This window comes from Myotis brandtii, unplaced genomic scaffold (genome assembly GCF_000412655.1).
Source record: "Myotis brandtii unplaced genomic scaffold, ASM41265v1 scaffold721, whole genome shotgun sequence".
NCBI lineage: Eukaryota > Metazoa > Chordata > Mammalia > Chiroptera > Vespertilionidae > Myotis > Myotis brandtii.
Genome location: NW_005370848.1, coordinates 278522 through 291194, shown reverse-complemented (window position 1 = coordinate 291194; position 12673 = coordinate 278522). Strand labels below are relative to the sequence as shown.

Below are 12673 nucleotides of genomic sequence, written 5' to 3'. Positions count from 1 at the left end.
GAAAAAGTAAAGTCACTCATGGTCCAACCACTGACTAATAACTACTGTTGGTATATTGGTGGGTCAGTCTTTCTGCTGTGCATACATAGTGTATTTTTTAAAAAACATAATTGGGATTATACTGCACATAGTGTGTCAAATCCATTTTAGGGATAGGAAAGTGAAGCACAGAAAGGTTAAGTCACTTGCCCATAATTACACGTCATAAGTGTCCTGCCAGGATTTGAAAACAGTGTAACTCCAGAACCCATTTCTTAACCTCTACTCTCCACACTCACAGTATAATAAGAGTGACATAGGGATACATGATGATATACGGCTGTTACAAATTTATATACAAATACACTGCATATGTAGCTGAGGTTTCTGTTTATTTCCCTGTGTGTGTTTTGTCATAAGATAATCCACTACGTACTGTTCTGTGAATTGCTTTTTCATGCAACTTATGTCTTGAAGATATTTCCATGCAATTGCAGAATACATCAATCTTATTTGTTTAAAGGAGCAGTGTGTTCCGTGGTGTGGATATTTATTTAACTTTCTTCCTACTGATGGAAAATTAAGGTTGTTTTCAGTTTTCCAATTACATGCTTCAGTTAACATTTGTGGTTGCATGCACACATATGAATATTTCCTCAATATAGGTTTCCAGTAGTGAAGTTATTTGGTCAAGGTAAATCTACATTTTTGCAGTGGATTTATAATAGGACTTTTGCCACCTTGGCCAAGGGTACAGTCAAAGCCAACAGACTGATGTGGACCCCAGAGACACTCAGAGTAAGTGGTTATGCACAGACCTCATACTTATAGATAGTACCTCACACTTTCCCAGGAGCCTTCACATACAGTATCTCATTTACCTTTATAATAAGTTATAGAGAATGCTGTTCTCATTTTACAGATAAAGAAACTGAGACCTAGAAAAATTAAAGGACTTATTCAAGGTCATCCCATGAATTAAAGTCAGAGTTAGAACTAGAAAAAAAAAACTTATTTGTAATTAGCACTGATTCCTTTAAAACTGCACTGGTATAATAAATTGTATACAATAATAAATATTTCATTTGTGCTCAGCTGTAACAAATTAATGTATATAAATTTTTAAAAATGGACATGAGCATAGTTAAGGACTGCAAGTATTAAGGACAGAAATGTATCAGAGAAAATGGGAGGTGTTCTCCAGCTCAAGAATACTATAATCTTATGATCCTAGGGAAGTAAAAAAATAAAATGAAGAGAAGAGTTCTTTTCTGATAAAATGGGAATAGAAAGTAAAATGGGTTCAGAAGTGAAAGTGGGAATAGGAGACTCCTACAAAAATTGGTCCCAGGAGTCTCCACAAACATTTGCCAAAAAAAAAAAAAAAAAAGAAGCCCTAAGAACACACTCATTGTCTTGTGGAAGCCAGAGTAACCCAGACTCAACCTTCCCACCTAAGAATAGAATTCAGCCTAGAAGTTACTCCTCTAAACTGAAAGGTGGAAATGACAATTACTTGATCAGTAGATTCTTCTCAAAGATAATTTACTCCAAGTAAAAGATTGTTCTGTTAAATATTATCTATTATTGAACAATAGGTATCATTAAGTAAGAGAATTTTGAAGAGACGTGAGTAAGCTTCTCTGCAGAAATGAATGCAGAAATCTGTTCTTGATCATCTTGATCAGAGTAATTGCAGGAGTAGGAAACCTATAATGATGTTTTGATAAACTTACTGAGTCAGATGCCCTAACATTTTACATGTAAGTTTCAACAAGGATTCTGCAAAGACTTAATATATCTCATCTCCACAGCTGTAAAAGGCAGATTGCCCCGTCTCAGCTCATTATGTGCTAGCACATCATGTATCTATATATTGTTGCTCTCCTCCAATTCTGACGGTGTAAGTTACAGATGAGATAAATTAGGACAGGATCAAAGACAAGGACTCATGTTGAATAGTGTCTTAGAACAGCGGTTGCCAATCTTTCAGACCTCATAGACCACCAATGGTCCGCGGACCACCGGTTGGTGACCGCTGCTCCAAAGGTTTCCTTAAGCCAGCGGTCGCCAACCTTTCAGACCTCACGGACCACCGGTTGGCGACCGCTGTCTTAGAAGATGGTTATCTATCAGTTCCAAGGAAGGCTTTTAAAAATATGTAAGCTTTCACTACCAGTCGTGGTTAGGAGGAAATAAAAAAAGAGGAAATACGTCCCCTCAGGACACGCACTTTCTGAAAACCATACAGTTCTTAAGGAGAAAGTACTGGCATATGACAAATAGCTGGCAAGAGACTGCACCCTATTACGGCAGACCACAGGCTAGAATCTACAATTTTGGCTCTCAGCAGGACACTGTGTCCTGGCCACCCTGTATAAGAGATTGGCCGTGAACTTTGCCAAGGACTTATTCGCATTTCAGCTGACCAAAACTGTTCATAATCATCTGACTTCCAAGCCACCTATTCTGAGGTCTTCTGCAGCAACCCATGGAAAACAAAGGCCTTCGTTTTCATTTAGATCTCTCCTTCGACTTGCTCCAGCGAAGAGTCTCTTCTCTCTCTAGGGATTCTTGATAAATATGTAGCTCATGAGGAGAGCAAGTGAGGGGTTCAGTCTGTGACAGGAAGGACAGAAACTATGACACCTTCGTAGGACTCTTAACAGATGTTCATTGCTCAGAGGGCTTGAAGGAGCTATGAGAGTGCTGTTGCTGTGGCAACCATGCATGCCTAAATGAACAACCAAATTAATAGTCCTAACAGGCTTCGGTGGTGTCAACAGGATGACAGCACTTCCCTTTCCTGGGGAATGTGTACACTCAGTAGTGATCCTGCTGAAATATGGTTCTCATGGAAGAAATATAGAGCCCAGTAATAGCAAACAAATGGAATAACCACCATATACTTGCCACATAAACTTCTCGAAACCAAGGGCAAGGTCTGTGTTATCCCTCCTCCCTGCTGAAGTTAAGAGGCACCTTTCAAACTCCCAGGCTTTCCTGTGACATTCTATTCAATTCTATCATGCTGCTTCTAGTCTCCTACTGAGCTTTTGTTATAAGCTGATAAGACTAAGGGGAAGCAGAATGAAATACAAAAAGGAGAAAGGTAAAATTAGCTATAGCGAATAATTGAACCCTGCCTGGCCTTAAGGAAGGCACAATACATGTTAATTAAGTAGATTAATATGTTGCTTGCTGAATGGGGTATTCTAGACAGCAGGAAGTAAGTTTAAACCAGGTAAGAACTTTTTTTCTGGACTAAGGTTAGTTGAGCCACTGCTCTGAATAATGGATGAATTTTATCCTTGGGTGGAGATAGGGAATGAGGAAGAAAAGCTTTCTTAGGATGTTATTAAAAATCCACAGGGCTAAGCAACTTTCAGATCATGAGAAATTCTTCAAGAAATTGCCCAGTCACTGTTCTATTAATTGAACTGTACAATGAAAATGTTCCTGTAATGTAATGGCCTTTCTGATAAGTGTAATATTTCGATCCAATTTTAGGCAGAAGTTTCATCCCCCAAATGTTTATTATAATGATGTGACAGAATTGGTTATTCCAGTAGTTGGAATGAAGAAAATGTTTCAGGTTAAATAATTTGTTCAAAGTATCGGGTTAATGTCTACATCAGGAATAAAGTTCTATGTCAGGTAATAGTAAATTGGACATGTAAAGCCTGGTGCTAAGGAGCTGGGTAATAGGTTAGTTGGCTTAGAACCCAGACAGGTCAGCTATACAATACACACATTAATGCCAGTCCCTCCACTCAGAATTACACTCAAGCTTGCCCCAAAGAGTAAGTAAAACATATAAGGAGCTCCATGTAATCCCATCACGGCTTAGAGTATGTATATGGTTAATAACTGATTCAAGATTTCACCTTGTTTTAAAAAAGAATGAAGTATACACACCTATGCTTACAAATCCCACATAACAAATCATCAAAAAAAATGCTGTAGGTAGATACGTGAGCACTACAGAATGTTCGTTAGAGTCACACAAGATGGCCCTTTATGACTTTACAACATCAGCCTGAGCACACGTCAATAGCCACATTTTCATTACACAAAAGCAAACAGATACATGCTTTAAACACCATATGATGCTAAGAGCCGCACATGAGATAAATTGACATCTTAAAAGTTCCTTTCCCTCTCCATTCACCCCCCTAAGGACCTCCTGTTATTATAAGCCTGTGATCTATTTTATAGAATATATTTAGGAGATAATATGAAAGTAATTATATATTATTTATAGTAAAGATCATCAGCTGTTAATGTCCCCTTTCTTTTTTTTAATAAATCTTTATTGTTGAAAGTATTACATATGTCCCCCTTTTCCCCCATTGACACCCTCCAGCCCACCCCCACTCCTGGCCCTCACCGCCCCACTGTCTGTGTCCATGGGCTCGGAGGGAAGGTAGGGGAGGGTGGGTGGTAGGAGGTAATCAACCAAGGACCTAATGTCCTCTTTCTTGACCTGGGTGCTGGTTACATGGTTAGATTCGCGTTATGAAAACTCACCAAGCTCTACACAACTTTCTGAATGTATGATAGAATTCAACGAAGTTTTTTGAAAACCTTTTCTTGTGTCTGCACTGATGATGTATACAAATAGTTATAAGTTGTTTCAGAGCCAACACATTTATTCCTATCAATGTGAAGGTAAAAAAAAAATTGTTTGTATTCATATTTTATGTGCACCATATAAGTCCACCATTAAATAAAAGATGTCGATTATAGCCCTGGCTTGGCCACTAACTAATGGTGAATTTGAGGCTCCTTCTAATGAAAAAGGGTGGGGTGGGCTACAGTCCAGCGTTTCCACCAGCTTCGGTGTCACATGACACGGGGAACCGGCCAAAGGAGAAGTGAGAATCCTTCGGCGAATCTCTCTGTAAAGCTACAAGCCACTTCCTGGTTTATCTCTTTTGTACACCAGGACGTAATGGGGGAGAGAAAGCTCAGAGTGAGCAAGAGCCTGATCGAGTGGTAGCCTTGACCCCTATGACGACGAGGCCCTGTTCACCACGAGAAAGCCTCAGTCTCCTCACATAATTCTGGAGTCCCCGAGGAAGGAGAAGCTGCTGAGTATTTAACTCAGTGGGATGAGGACTAACCGTTTCCTGCCAGAAGAACCGTGCAGGGATTTCAGCAGAGCTCCGTTTAATCAAAGGGCCATAAACATTTATTGAGCTGCTGCTGAACTCCACGCTGTCTGGGTGGCTGTTGGGGATATAATGGCAAGAGGGGCGGAGGGACCCCGCCCTGTGGGTCCCAGGTGGGGGACACAGGCAAGTGAACAAGCGATTGCAGGGGGGCGTGTACGATAAGTGCATAAGGGGAGAAATGGGAGGCTAGCAGAGGAAGAGCACATGACCCACTCAAGGCTGGAACAGGGCCATCCCAGGGAGGGATTTGGGAGCAAGTGATGTCTAAATAATGAGTGGAGCCGCATAACCTTGTTTAGCTCACATGCTGGGAGGCAGTGCAGCCCAGAGCGGGCTCCAGGGTCAGGCTACTTAGCTGAACTCCCTGTGCTACCGCTTACTGACTGTGTGAGCCTGGGTAGGGCTCTTACACTCACTCAGCCTCGGTTTCCTTCTCTGAGAAATAGGAATCGTAATGGTACTCATGGGTTGTTGCAGGATTACATGAAAGAATCCGTGTAAGTCCTGCTTAGCCCAGAGTCTAACTACTAGCACTGTTATTAAAAGTGAGACAGGGCCCTATCCAGTTTGACTCTGGCTAGAGCGTCGGCCTGCAGACTGAAGGGTCCCAGGTTCGATTCCGGTCAAGGGCATGTACCTTTGGTTGCGGGCGCATCCCCAGTGGGGAGTGTGCAGGAGGCAGCTGATCGATGTTTCTCTCTCATCGATGTTTCTAACTCTCTATCCCTCTCCCTTCCTCTCTGTAAAAAATCAATAAAATATATTTTTTTGAAAAGTGAGGCAGATGTGGGGAGGTGGCAGGTAATATTCCAGGCAGAATGCCTATGCATAGATTGGCCAGGAGAAGACAGCCATTTGGTGTCTTGAGAGTAGCTCAACCCAGCTGGAGAGGAGAGAGGAGGCTGGACCAGAAGGCAGGCACCAAGAACGCACAAAGCCCTGTACACTGTGTTAAGGAGCTTTGAGTTCATTCTGAAGAAATGAGGAACAATGACGTATTCTAAAAGAAGAAGCTCATAATATTCATTATCCACATTTATCAATAGCAGAGAGCTGTGCTGCCCAGAGGAAAACATGGATTAGAGGCAATAATCTGTTTCCCTCTTACATTGATCTCTCTCTCTCTCTCTCTCTCTCTCTCCCTCTCTCTCTCCCTCCCTCCCTCCCTCCCTCTCTGAAAATCAATGAAAAAAACGACTCAGAAGCACTGATGTTGTCTGCATCAGCGATTTACAGCTTACTACTTCTCCCAGATTATTTATGTGTTGAATCATGTCAGTCCTTACATCTATTCCTATGGACTCGAACGCGTATTCTTTTACCCCAAACCATTAAGACTCTGCATCCATTCGCCATTTTCCTCCACAGAGGATGCAGTCCAGCCGGAATGTAGCAGCTCACGAACATCCAAGGAGGCCCTCCCCTTGGTGAGCTGGAGATGCTGGACACTCAGATCACTGCAGTTCAATCAGGAGAGGCCTTACCTAAATAATGTGGTTCAGCCCCAGAGACCCAGTTCAGAAAATTAACAGAGTCTATCTTTTCATGAGCCACGAGCTGCAATATACAGCAGGCCTCTCTTGAGTCATTCAACTTGCTCTATTAGATTACAGAAAGTCCCAGACAGCTGGCCCTGCTCTGGCTGGGTTTTTGAGGAAAGCAGATCGCTTCTTTTCCCCTAAGAGGGGAGGAAAAGCAAGTGGAAACCACCGCAGCAGCGCCTTGTGTAATACGGGACGGAAGGTACTCACTTCTCCTGCACTTCTAAACCATATTGGTCAGAAAGTCACGGCGACAACAGGAAGACGGGAAGTTTCTGAATGGGGCTCAGCTCTGGGGCTACCGCTAATAGGGAATATTCAGAGGAGATACTTATTGCTGATGGCAGAAGGTAGAAGGGAGAGTTTGGTGCTATTTTGAGTAAGATCTGCCACTGTTTCTCTGCTGCCTTCACCCGCAGGTTTATCCTACAACTGTTGCAAGAAGCAAGAGCCATGCCCTAAAACGCTCTTTAATGGAGGGGAATAAAATTCAGGCTTATTGTCAGGATCAAGTCGCTAGCATCCTGTTTACAACTGAGTCAGCTTAGAGAAGCCATTTACTATATTAATACCAACAACGCTGTCCTCCCCTGCTCTGTCCCACGCCAAAAAGTACACGCAGGATTTAGGAGATTAATTCTGCTTGCAGAACTGCCAGCTCTCTCCAACCCTCATATTCAGAGTTCAAGGGGGAAACGGGTGGTACCCTGGCTGGCTTGAGAGGTAAATGTTTTGGGGAGTGTGAAATTTCCACATGCCCAAAGTAAGATGCTCTAAGGAAACCAGGAATAGAAAAAAGAGTTTCTATTTTGCTACTTAAACACAAAGCCTTACTTGTCTGTCTGTCTCTCTCTCTCTCTCTCTCTCTCTCTCTCTCAGCTCTGATACAGGACACAACCTTACGTTGTTAGTTACCTTGCAGTTATCAATGTCTCCTTTACGGACCTTTTTAATTAATGCAAATAGACAGACTTGCCCTCATTCTCCATCACTTCCACCATCACATTTACTTTTGCCTGTGTGTGTGCTAGTGGAGGGGGGGAGGGGGAAGGGGGGCATATTTATACAGGTGTCTCTCAGTTAACAGGATGCATTTAACACAGAACCAAGTTCCTAAATGTAATAAAATCACATTTCAGAAGGAAGCAAACCTCTTAAGGTCACATATTTAAAGAAAATGAAGGTTTTCAAGCACATGACATGATTAAAAACATTAGCAATGAAATTAATGAAGTGTCTATCTGTTGGGTTTCTAATGTATCAAGGTGTGTTACCAGGTTCTATGTAAGATTTTAATATGTTTTTATTGATTTCAGAGAAAGGAAGGAAGAGGGAGAGATGGATAGAAACACCAATGATGAGAGAGAATCATTGATCGGTTGCCTCCTACATGCCCCCCACTGGGGATTGGGCTAGATACTCAGGCATTCAGGCATGTGCCCTGACTGGGAATCAAACCTTGATCTCCTGGTTCATGGGTTAACACTCAACCACTGAGCCACACCAGCCAGGCTGTATGATTTTTTTAAGTTGAATATATGGACCCTGTTTTCAAGAAGCTTATAAGCTAGTTGACTAGACAAATTTTAAAAGATAAACAATCCTATATAATAAAAGGGTAATATGCAAATTGACCAAACTGCGGAACGACCAGTCTCTATCATGCACACTGACCACCAGGGGGCAGATGCTCAACGCAGGAGCTGCCCCCTGGTGGTCAGTGCACTCCCACAGGGAGAGCGCCACTCAGCCAGAAACCAGGCTCACGGCTGGCAAGTGCTGCAGCGATGGTGGCAGTGCTAAGGATGTCCAACTGCCAGCCTGGCCCGCTCCCCACAGGCAGCGGGCCTAAGCCATCAGTCAGACATCCCCCGAAGGCTCCTGGATTGCGAAAGGGCACAGGCCGGGCTGAGGGACTCCCCTCTCCCAGTGCACGAATGTCGTGCACTGGGCCTCTAGTTTAAAATAAGAACTAAATATTAGAACAGTACCAACATGTCTGCTAAGTCCAGAAAGTTTAAGAGATGGAAAAGAGTGAGTGTAAATGTTAAACTTCATTTCAAAAGAGCCTGGGGTTCCAGTAAACCACCAAGCGATAGGAATTCCTACCTTTCAGTTAGACTCACTTGGTGAGCCGGCATAACGCTGATGGCCCTACTGGCAAGAGTTCCAGTTTTTGTGTTCTGTTTTGGTATTTTTAATTTTATCATCTATGCTAAATATAGTGTGACATTCTTTAAATATTGTAAATATTCTCCACCATCCAATCCCTAAAGATGATTATTTTTAAGCAGAGTTTCAATTAATTAAGGAATACTTGTATTGTTCAGATCGTATTTCATCAGGTTTATTTTAAGAATATCTGAGGTGAATAACACCTTCTCTGGGTTCTCTGCAAACTAGGAGCTACAGAATCACAAACCTATTCTGTGCTTAAAAGATAAGGATGCTGCCTGGCTGGTGTGACTCAGTGGTTAAGCATTGACCCATGAACCAGCAGATCACGGTTCGGATTCCCCGCTTGCAGGCTCGATCCCCAGTAGGGGGCGTGCAGGAGGCAGCCGATTGGTGATTCTCTCATCATGATGTTTCCATCTCTCCCTCTCCCTTCCTCTCTCTGAAATCAATGAAAACATATTTATTAAAAGAGAGAGAGAGAGAGAGAGAGAGAGAGAGAAGGATGCTGTTTGGGAGAAAGTAGAGATTCCATTTTGTGGATGCTTTAATTTCTAGCTTCAGTTCAAACAACGTGGAAATCTTAACTGCGGATCAAAATAACTCCTCAACTTGAGTTTTAAAATGTCATTGTTTGGGATTTTTAGTTCTCTCTCTCTCCCTTCATCTCTCATATGCAAAGAGCCCAGAGAAGTGCAACCCTTGGAAGACAGACATCAAAATCCAAGCAGAACATTTGCTTCCAATGGCCCAGGAAGAAAGGAAGATCTTGAAGAACCACCAGGGATGTGACTGTTGTTATTGCTGCAAATCAGTCAGAGCACACGCTGCATGTTAAGTAGACTGTTTGCCTGGTGTGGGTTATTTTTCATAAATAAACATCCAACTGCAATCTTAAATTCATGGTGAGCATCGGGATAATTGCTTTTACTTTTATAATTGGGAGTCAGCTGTGTCTCAAAACAGGGAGTCTGAAAGGTGACCCGGGGATGGCATACTGTGTGCATTGCAAATAACCCGGCGGAGGACTTCTTCGGCAAAACAAAGGAGCACCTGTGGGCACCGCCTCTGTGTTGCTGCGTTTTTGTTTCATTCTTCTAGAGTTCCCAGAAATGTGAACCAAGATGTTCCTCTGCTGAGAAAATGCAGGATCAATTATTCGGTGGCTAATTAAAAACTATCCAGCTTCGCATCCGCACATGCAAATGATCACAGCCTAGTTCAAAGCCTCTCAGTCTAATTACTGCGCCAGTATTAGGATGACAATACCCCCCATTCTTGATTATGCAAAGACTCATGATCTAGGCCAGGCACTTACTAGTAAGCTTGTCCCTATTCCCTTCGTTCCCTGCCATTTGGTCATTTAAAGGTCCACTGGCCTCTTCACATGCAGGACAAGAGGAAATAATGAAAAAATGAAACTCAAATCAGCAAATGTTAACTCCCCGCCTGATCTACAAACAATGATGGGATAGAGGAGGAACAGTGAGTGACCCTGACAATCAAGGTTCTCTGTGTATTTGATCTATTCATGGTGTCCTCTTTCTCCAGTGAGAAGCTGACCAGATGTCTTGAATTTAGTAAAATAACACTCGATTTTGTCTCTCTAACCTTCCTACTGTTTCACTCTATCGATTACTTTTGTCTCTCAGATCCCAGTTCTTCCTCCCTTTGTCCTTCTCCCTTTCCTTTCTGCTGTCAGCCGGACTTGCATTTACTTATTAAATGACAGTCCTTTCATTTCTGACTTTGAAGGGGAATCCCTAGGATTTCCAGGTCTTTCCCATCACACTTTGACCTCCACTAGTTTTCCTGACTAGACCCTTAACTCTGTATGCGTGGGTGTTACCCCAAGCAGAGAATGGGGTGCAGCCCTCTTACCCACCTTAGCTGCAAGTTTTACCATGTCCTCAACCCTCTGTCTGAAGTCTTGTCACTTTAGCTATTCATATAGATATTTAAGACAATCCACTCTCCAGCTCTCCCCCAATTCCCACTCCCACTATGTACCTCCATAAATAACAAAAATCCTTAGCCAATAGAATATAAATCAAAGCTATTTCCATTGCTTTTCAGAGAGAATGGGAGGGAGGAAGGGAGGGGGAGAGAGAGAGAAACATCGGTGGGAGAGAGACACATCAACTGGTTGTTTCCACACACACACCCTGGTAGGAGAGTGGGGGTTGGGGGGCACACAACCCAGGTACATGCTCTTGCCTTTGTTTTTTTGGGGGTATAATAAATAATTTTATTAGAATTCATTAAGATTTTAGAAGCCTTTATTTGCAATACACTGTTAAATCTAAAGCCATACTAATTGTTTTCAGTTTGATTGTCTGTTTATTTTTTATTTGGGGGGGTTGTTTGTATTTTTTTCTTTATTGATTAGGTATTACATATGTGTCCTTATCCCCCCCCCCATTGCCTCCTCACTCCCCCCGCTCCCACTCATGCCCTCACCCCCCTGGTGTCTGTGTCCATTGGTTAGGCTTATATGCACGCATACAAGTCCTTTGGTTGATCTCTCCCCCTTACTCCCACCCTCCCCTACCTTCCCTCTGAGGTTTGATGGTCTGATCGATGCTTCTCTGTCTCTGGATCTGTTTTTGTTCATCAGTTTATGTTGTTCATTATATTCCACAAATGAGTGAGATCATGTGATATTTATCTTTCTCCGACTGGCTTATTTCGCTTAGCATAATGCTCTCCAGTTCCATGCATGCTGTTGCAAATGGTAAGAATTCCTTCTTTTTTACAGCACATGCCCTTGCCTTTGACCGGAATCAAACCCTCGATCCTTTGGTGTGCGGGCTGATGCTCTATCCCCTGAGACACACCAGCCAGGGCAAAGCATTACTTCTTTCAGCCCTGCCTCCCCACTACTGGTTGTTCACCAGCCAAAGCCACAGTGATTTCCTGCAGCTCAAACTGTCAAGGATTCAATCAAAAGACCACAAGGAGGATGGCCCCCCAGGGAAGAATGTGCCTATGAATAAGATCCCTACCATTCATAGGCTCATCTTCCATCAGCTCCGTGTGCACCAAACCCCTGTTAAGTCTGTAATTTTCTGTCCAACACTAAAAACCACAGGCTCCTAGACACAACTCCAAACCTGAAGGGTAATGACCAGCTATCCTCCATACCCCCAAAGCCTAAAAAGTGCATCAAAATTCCAGGATAATGAGGAAGAGCAGAAGAAATCCCGTTACAAGTCACAGGCTCATATTCTGTCATATGATAGATTGTAGTCTATTCTAATCTGGTCTATTTGATGTGATGTGATGACTCACATATCTACATATCTGTATCTATCTGTACTTATCTATATCTATCTCTAACAGACACTGTGTGGTTTATGTGCATCATACGAATCATCACAGAAACCCTGAAAATAGGTACTATTAATATCTATCACACATGAGAAACTGAGGCTCAAGTTGCCAGGAAATATAAAGAAATTATTTAAAAAGCAGAATCTAAAATTTTCAAGCTGCTGGGGCAGAGGTGAAGGAAAGAATAATAAAAACATAAAATCCAGAATAGAGCAAGAAAGAATAAAAACACAAGTAGGTAAAAAGCTTGGTAAATAGAAAATAACATAATATGATAGATATAATTTCAATTATATAATTCCAACCAATGGAACCAACTTAAATTCAGGTAATTAAGAAACTTAGTCTAACTATGGGTAAAAACATATATATATATTCTATATAATAAAAGCCTAATATGCAAATTGTCCCCTCGACAGGGAGTTCGAGAGGGAGTTCAACCAGGTGGTGGAACTGGCTGGCCAACCT

At 42.3% G+C, this 12673-nt stretch overlaps 1 protein-coding gene across 5 annotated transcripts in view; it reads right to left on the bottom strand.

The window, feature by feature from the left end:
- The window catches only part of CES5A (carboxylesterase 5A), a 161745-nt gene that overhangs the window by 118678 nt on the left and 30394 nt on the right, over positions 1-12673 (bottom strand). The window contains exon 1 of one of the 5 annotated variants that reach the window (XM_014530135.1): positions 9926-9942. The exons of the other annotated variants lie outside the window; for them this stretch is intronic. The gene's annotated coding sequence lies outside the window, so the exon portion shown is untranslated. Of the gene's footprint in view, positions 1-9925; positions 9943-12673 lie in introns of those variants that run through there. 5 annotated transcript variants of the gene reach the window in all.